Source organism: Rosa rugosa, chromosome 3 (assembly GCF_958449725.1).
Source record: "Rosa rugosa chromosome 3, drRosRugo1.1, whole genome shotgun sequence".
NCBI lineage: Eukaryota > Viridiplantae > Streptophyta > Magnoliopsida > Rosales > Rosaceae > Rosa > Rosa rugosa.
Window position 1 is genome coordinate 52999993 of NC_084822.1, and position 8480 is coordinate 53008472.

Consider the following 8480-nt stretch of genomic DNA (forward strand, 5'->3'; position numbering starts at 1 on the left):
TGACCTGCGGCGCGTGGGGCCTAAGCGCAGCTGCCTGTGGCGGCGCGTGAGGGCGCGTCCGGCCGTTCCTGGTGAGTTGTTTTGGTCTATTGAGTAGTATATATTGTTACGAATTTATGGATAGGTGTTTGGTGGAAATTGGAGGAGGTTTGGATATTAATCAGAATTTCCGAAGTTCAATAGTTTGGTTATTGATTTATGAGAATTCCACTATCGGATTTCTCTCAGTTTTGCCCTAGAAACCTTCAATTAAAGAATTGGTGCAAATGATAAAGTTTTGGTTTAATCAGAGAAGAAATAGAAATGTTAATTCATGAGGATTTGATGTGGGAATCGAATTTAATTTCCGGATTGTTATTCACAAATTATAATTGTGTACAGGGCGATATACCGAGCTATTGCTCGATGAAGGAATTCGTATACGTGATCGCCTAAATAGTACTGTGAGTGGACATTTATTTTAAATTAAATGTGCATGCAGTATATTCTTATTTTCCGATTGAGGTTTAATTTATTATTTGAATTATTGAGCATTATGATTTTATGAGCTTGATTTCTTGAGATTTATTACGCTCTATGAGTTACGAGATTTTTAGTGGATTTCCTTCCCGAGGGCTTTCAATAGATTTTTCAAGCTATTTATTTATGAGTTATTGAGTTGGGAAACGATTCTCGGGAAGTGATTAATTAAGAAAATATTATGGGAATTATTGTTTTCGAATATCAGTTTATATGATATACGAGTACGAAGGATTTAGCAAATATTTGAGCATGGTTGAATTATCGAGATTTATTGAGTTTTGAGCTCCGCACTTATCAGCCTTGAAGTTAGATTGAGATTTCTTTCCGAAAGCATTTATTGATTTACAGAGTATTTGATTTATACTTTCGAGGATTTATTGAGATATTGAGATTTGAGTTAGTGAGATAATCCTGAGTTATGCTTTCGGTGAATTATTAATGTTTTATTGAAGTAACAACGAGTTTCTTTCCGAAAGCAAGTAATTGAAAGAGGTTGTTTCCAGTTTATTGAGGAGGCTATTCAGTTTATTGAGGAGGCTATCTTCGGCGCATGCGCATATTACCTAGTTGGCAGTCCCTTCTAGGTAATAATCTGGTTGGCAGTCCCTTTCAGACTATATTCCGGTTGGCAGTCCCTTCCGATGCGTTAACTGGGTGGCAGTCCCTCCCAGATGGCATGAGATGGTTAGCTGGCAGTCCCTTCTATCCACCGCCTCCTATTCCGGTTGGCAGTCCCTTCCGATGCGTCATCTGGGTGGCAGTCCCTTCCAGATGACATGAGGTAGTTAGTCGGCAGTCCCGTCTACTACCTGTGGTTAGTTGGCAGTCCCTTCTACCACCGCCTCCTATTCCGGTTGGTAGTCCCTTCCGATGCGTCATCTGGGTGGCAGTCCCTCCCAGATGGCATGTGATGATTAGACAGCAGTCCTTTCTAGTCATCAAGCAAGCCTCTTGAAAATGATGTTTTTATAAGGATTGAGGATGAGATTTTAAGAGATTTCAAGATGTTTTATTCCTACGCGATTAAGATTGCAGTAAAGATGATGATTAAAAGTATTTTTTCAAGATTGTTACTGCATGCGAGATTTTAGAGAATAACTCGGGAAAGCATTACGTTTTAATTATTCATTCGAAATTACTTATTTTTCGTCCACTCACTCTAACGGTTTTTAAATGTTTTCCCCTGGGCCCTTCAGTTTCAAATGCCCAGTTTGCAGGCCAGTTTAGCTTGAGGTCGAGCGTACATGGGGTTGAGGCATAGCTGTCATAGCTTCCGCATTATAAAAGTTTCGGTCTTTTATCTTGTATTCTATTTTCTTGTACGCCTAAGAAATAGATTGCTCTGATAACCTTTGAGATTAATATTTTTTAAGTTCAGAATTGTTTGTGAAATTGGGAGGTGTTGTGATTTAGGGAGCATGGTGGCTCCAGAAGTTTGTGGTAGATTATTTTAGAAGTGTAAATGTCTTTCTACAGGTTTTTGGGTAGTCTACTTTTAGAGGGAGTTCCGCCAAATTTTTGGTAGAATTTCTTCTAAGGTGGGCCCCGCAGGGCCACTTCGGATTTCAATGTGAAATCCGGGCGGGTCCTATCAATAAGTAATAAATAGGACTCTACGGATGCGCTTAGGAAATGAGAGTTTAAGGAGTGTAACATTGAAATTCTTGACCAAAATTTAAGAGACTGAATTTTAAAGGCGGAACTAGACATTTACCAGTAGAATTTTACTTTAATCATATAATGGATTTGGTCGAGGACAGAAATTTTAACAACCAAAAAATGATTTAACACTTCAGTTTTATGAATCTAATTGTAGTAACAGATTCATAACAATCTTGACTTGAGTTACTAATTGAAGCACATGAGCTCATGAAAGTAGAAAAATACCAAAATGTGATTATTATATATTACTGCTAATCTCTGGTAATTGCAGTTCTAATTGTGCTAACATACTATCCATTTGTTAGCATCCTCCCTTTTTCTTTTCACCATGCATGTTGCATATCTGCAACGGAGAACCGCCATTATGCACCGCCTAAATATTATGATTAGTATACAAGGACTGCAGGTCGAGAGATAAAAGTTGCATAACAACCCTCAACCTTGCAAGCTTCTTTTGATCAGTGACGATTTTGAGTCTGAAAATAGAGCTTAAAACAAATCCGGGAAATGTTTTTTTCTTTCACCACTTGAAGCCAGCCCCACTCAGCTGGCATGGAGTAAAGAGCATTATGTCTAGATGTCTACATATTATGATCAAAATGTACTAAAATTTCTACTGAATTTTGTGACATTCCTTACCTTAGCAGGTATGAGGGGTCGGACTTTTGTTTCTTTATCACCTATCCCAGAAGAAGAGAGGCTTTTGCTTCCAAATTGTTGTTTATCAATCAGCTCCCAATTCAAACCCTGCAGTTAAGTACAAACTTTTAATTAATATGTAACCATATATTTCAACCTTTACATATCTACTGGATCATAGGAGCAAGTAAAAAAAAAAAAAAAAACAAAGAATTTATGACACTAAAGTCATCAGCTATCTAGCTAGACAGAATCGATCACACCTCAAGAACAGCTTTAACCATTTCATCCCTGAACGATCTCCCCGGTTCTGACCCCCACCAATATTTTTGGTGTAATCTTCCCAGTTCTTACCCCCAGCAATGCCTCCTCCATCAGTTCTGCCTTTGGTGCATCAGATGGAAATTCTCCTGCTGCCATCATCATAGAAATCACCTCCAAATAAAAGTTATATGTAGTCTTAGCAAATCCTTTGGCCCAGCTGCAAAAGCAAATAAGCATATTTATATGTAAAGGATTTGTGAAGGCTGTCCAAGACGGAAAACAACACTGACAAAAATAGAGATGGAGCTAGATGAGTATATTTACGTGTATATATACTTCAGGATCTTCTGAAGACGTTTCTGACGCCGGGCATACTGGGAGAGAGATTAATGGTGTTATGCACACAGTCATGAATAATAAACACGTACAGAAGAGCATTAATAATGAAAATCGTAACCTATACGATCAATAAACAATGCATATATAAATTGATTTTTCAACTTCATCAAACTTATCAAAATAAACCTAGCTCCATTATTAATTAAAGGGGAAAGCAAGAGAGACACAGAATCAAAGGAGAAATGAAAGTAGAGAGAGTGAAAAGCCATACATCAGTGAGTTTCTTGAATTCCGAATATTGTACTTTGCGTTCTCCCTGATAGAAAAATCCTGTTTTCCGGATTCTTATTGCGTTTAGAGAATAATCAATATCCATAGGTCTTCACAAGAGAAATTAGGGTTCTTTCTTCTGGTTACAAGAAAAAAAAAAAACAAAAGAAGATGCTTATACTTTATACGGGAAAGAAAGACACAAATTAGGGTTCTTTATACCAGCCTTAGTTACAGATTCTTTACTGTTTTTTGCCCCCGTCTTTTCTGTGGCGTTTTACGCTTTCTCCTCTAACTGCTGTGTTGCTTGTATTGGACCTTGCCATCGCTTTGGCAAGTGTGTTTTGGTAGTTGATCCATAGGCAGAAAGAAAGAGGGGTTGATCTGTCTCTCTTGGTAGTTGATCGAGAGAGAGAGAGGAGTTTGCATTATCGCATCCGGCTACTATTTGGTTGGAGGCTTGGAGCGCCAGGATTCCTCAGCTGGTAGCTGGTAATTTTCTTCATCAATAATGTTATAATGTTTTACTTTTCAGACTTCAGAGACCTAGATTTTTCGGTTTCATTGGTTTCTATGTCTCCATGCTCATGGTCAGTTTCCTATCTATTCTTGGGCGTAGTAGTCAAAAGTCATTTTAAAGCTTGCAATGGTTCTGTTACTTTTTCCCTTATTTCTGCTTATTTAAGATTCATATAGCAACTAGGTAATTGTTTAGTTGCATTCATAGTTTGATACTGATTTTTCTGAAAGTCTTAAAACTCACATTTCACTCAAACATAACTTGCAGCTTTGCAACATTCATTGTTAATTATAGGGCAGACTGCAGAGATACTATTTTTGTAATTAGAACATCGCTAATTGCATACAGGATATGATGATTGTGACATAGTGGAAAAATATAATATGTTATGCTTATATGATTCGATTTTTTGTTTCTGTATATATTCATGTAAGCTCTAAAAATAGTTTCCCAAGAAGATTATATATTTTCAAGTGGTGTATCCAAGTACAGAGGAGTTGCAAGGTAAGCTTCATAATTAATTAATGCTTTTGTTGGGTCTGTATGTACTATTCCCTGGCTCCAGTTCAACAATGCATGCAAGCTTTCTCTATTCCTACTTAATCTTAGTACTGCCCTGTTCATCGATTTGATCTATCTATATACTAATTATTTGATATTTTTTTGTTCAAACCAGTTAAATATTGAATTCATACTGAATTGTACTTTATAAATGAGTGGATGCAAAAGGACACATCTTTAATTTTCCAGTTGTGTTATGAAGTCCTGGTAAATTGCAATTCCGCAATCATGTTTAGAGAGTCACTCTTCTCCTTTTTCAAAGAAATCTATCTTCCTGCAGTTTTGGATACAAAACTGGTACACATTGGATGTACAGGCTGCCATTCAAGGGTCAATGCTCGTCTTCCGCTCCAACAACTTTGGCTGCCAAAATTGCAGGTTGGATTTTGTCAAATCTGTGAAAGCAAGATCTCATGTGTCCAAAGCATCTACATTCAGGTCTAACCCTTTCTCTGTCTTAAAATTAAAAATTTGTGTGCGCACAACAGATACAAGTGTGCATATATTTGAGCATTATGCTCCATTATTGCAAACTTGGTGCATATATGCAAATTAATGCTTTATGATTCGATTGCTTGTCTTGAAGATTCTAATTATCATCCATGTTGAGATTTCTTCCCTTCCTGTTCAAAATCATATTATCAAATGGCATATATAGTTGTATACTGTTTGGGACTTTGAGGAAACTTAAGTGCTAGAGAAATCTTCTGAAGAACTTTTAAATCTCATTGTGTGAGAGTTCAGTCAGAACCATACATAATTTTCTTTTATTATTTTTGCTATGTTTTGTTGGCTTTTCATGATGTGTCATGTGATGATTTCTTAACTATCATTTAGGCTTTAACTCAATTAGTTCAGCTTCTCTGTGGCTATGTTTTGTATATCTATTTTTTGCTTTCTATAATATTTCAGGCTAAGCAGATGGAATCATACAGAATTTTTTTCGGATTTCGATGAAGAAACTGTTGATAGTAATGCAGATTAAATGGATGTGGAAACAAATGTTGCAAGACTTCTTTGCAGCTCAAAGCCAAATCATTATTACAGTGACTTGTGAATTTCAAGTTGATGACCTGGCAAATTTTCCTACGATCCTTTAACATGACACGAACATGTTCGAAAAATTTAGTGTGTGGTTTTTAAGAACATTGAGTAGTGATTGGTTTGCCCTCTCAGTTGACAGGTTCTCTGACTTGCATAACCTGTGGGTAGAGAGAAGAAAACACTTGCAGCCCTCCCTATTTTTGTTTCTTTGATATAGAAGTTAGCTGTGAACTGTGAGAAATAAAAATGTTTAAGCCCTTTTGAGGAATCAACAATTTCTCTAGCTATAAGAAACAAAAACTGCTCATTTTGTTTTTATCATAAACAACAGCTAAAAAGATTTAAACTAATTTAAATAATTGGGATCAGATGGTAAAGATGAGGATGCCCAATTGTCGTAACCAGGCAAGGGCGGACACCCATCTCGCATAATGCGATATTGACCACTCATCATATCCCGTTTCTGCCTGAAGGATCATGCTTGTTAAGGTCCAAGCTTCCCTTTTTTATACCTTGAGTTCGACCAGTGCTTTGCTTCTTTCTTGATGTGGGACAATGCGCACTCTCATCACCTTATTATCCGTCGCGTACTGGCAGTGCAACTTAAGACATAGCTCTCTTATGTTGAACAAGTTACACGGCGTTGAATCTGTTCGTTCAATTCAAAAGGTGAACATCAATCAATCTTACCACTAAAGATTGAAGACTGGACCTACAATGTTTCTTCATACATACGACCTCTAGTTTCGTTTCAATTTTATCGGATGTCCCCGACCTTCTATACAACCTCTACTTTAAAGGCGTAATATGCAAGTGATCCAATTACTATTTCAAGGATCAACGGCCGGTTCCAAGGATCTATCGGTGTTCAAAATCTGTAAATTTACTTGAACCATGTTCAATAAAAATCTGTCGGCAAACGGCACATCGCCATCTGCTGACATTTGCAGGAACTATAAATAAATGGGTTGTCTTTTCATCTACCTTCAACCTCTGTGATAACATATTCTACATTCCTTGGTCATCTGATTCGATATACTAGGGAGTGGGGACTGAGTCCACATTTGTTGGCCTAGTCAGGATTTTCAAACCCACATTGGAATACTGGAAGTAAACAAGAAGGGACTCGCATATCAGAGTTGCTCATGTAAGGCTGGCTTTCCCTCCTACTGCATAATACATTAGACAATGATAACATTCCAATCTTCCGTGTCCATCAAAATAGAACTAGAAATTTGCATCTAATCAGATTAAAGACTTCTAGTTAAGTCCAACAAAATGTTATAACTTCGATGATCATTAAGATTCAGAAATAGATGAGTCATTCCGCACATACTATGTAAGGACGCATTCTTCGGCGCAGCTAGGCAGTTAGGCTTCTCACTGACCATAATCACTCATGAACTTAGAGACACGTCCTACCATAAAATGCAAATCTTAAAACCATACATGAAGACCTTCCACAAGAAAACAATAGCATTTCCAAGAATCCTAGTTTTTTTAGGAGAACTGACGATATCATTGATATCAAGTTGTCATTGATATCATAGAGACATGTCACTTATGTACAGTGTACATACCACCTATATTACATACCGCCAAGCATAATCAACGACCTCATAGGTGGGCCCCAAAGACATGGCTAGCCCCGCCTATGGCATGCATCCGGTAGGCCGACACCCGAGCTACGTTGTCATGGTGGAGGTCGACCGGTACCTCGTAGGGAGGCCACCCTCCCATGCTCTCCAAGAGGCTTCAAGAGAAGCAATATGTATGTTGTGTCCCACATCGGAAATGTAAACTAGATGGGGACTTCCTTTAGCTATAAAGGGAAGTCCTCCCCTTCTTAGAAGGGGGGGGGATCCATGATCCATATACTTGTATCACTACCAAAGGCTACTTGGCCTCACTCTTAGTAGAATCTCTAAGTGGACGTAGCCTTGCCTCAAGAGCAAGGTGAACCACTATATATGCGGTGTTATCTCTCTCTCTCTCTCTCCCCATCATGATCCACACACACACTTCCCGTTCCGTATTCTTCAGTAGAAACATACAGTGATCATGATAAAATTAGTATTTTGAACTTAATATTATGCTAACAGTTGAAGCTCAAAAACTAAAAGATAGTTTGCTGGAAACAAAACACTCGAAATTGATTACTACTTATTGAGCATTCCACTTCGCATTGGTACTCGAACTCTTTCTTTCTGTCTGCAGAGGGGCATCCTTAATCCTTCAGATCAATAGTGCACTAAAGAATTGATTTAAGAGAAAAATTCAGGTACCGTCCCCAAACTATGCTGCCAAGGCCAATTTGATACCCGAACTCTCAAAAGTATCAATGTGATACCCAAAGACCTAAATTGGTATCAACGTGATTCCTTCTTCTTCTTCTGGGATCTTCTTCTTCTTCTTCTTCTTCTTCTTAGGGTTTCGCGGCGCCAAGCAGCTTGGGGCTGAAGCTTCCAATCGAACCCGATACCGGTCGAAGAACCTGCTGGTGCTGAGATGATCAACGACCCGTCCGCGTAAATTGGGGTCGTCAAGCTGTTGGGCGAGACGAGGCGTTCAGCCGGAAGGTACCGTGAGAGAGTGGCCGTCGAGGCGGAGTATGTAAGGTTTCCGAATGGAAGGCGGTCCAGTTCTAGGGATGCCATTT

The 8480-nt window shown here is 38.4% G+C and overlaps 1 long non-coding RNA gene and 1 other non-coding gene across 2 annotated transcripts; one reads left to right on the forward strand and one right to left on the reverse strand.

The window, feature by feature from the left end:
- LOC133736882 (uncharacterized) lies at nt 1-1847 on the forward strand. The gene is made up of 3 exons (XR_009859765.1): nt 1-71; nt 382-443; nt 1733-1847. It is a non-coding gene; the product is annotated as an uncharacterized LOC133736882 (long non-coding RNA).
- Nucleotides 1848-6182: 4335 nt separating this feature from the next.
- Nucleotides 6183-6280, reverse strand: LOC133741560 (small nucleolar RNA Z279/snoR105/snoR108). The gene has a single exon (XR_009862005.1). It is a non-coding gene; the product is annotated as a small nucleolar RNA Z279/snoR105/snoR108 (small nucleolar RNA).
- Between the last annotated feature and the right edge of the window lie 2200 nt (nt 6281-8480).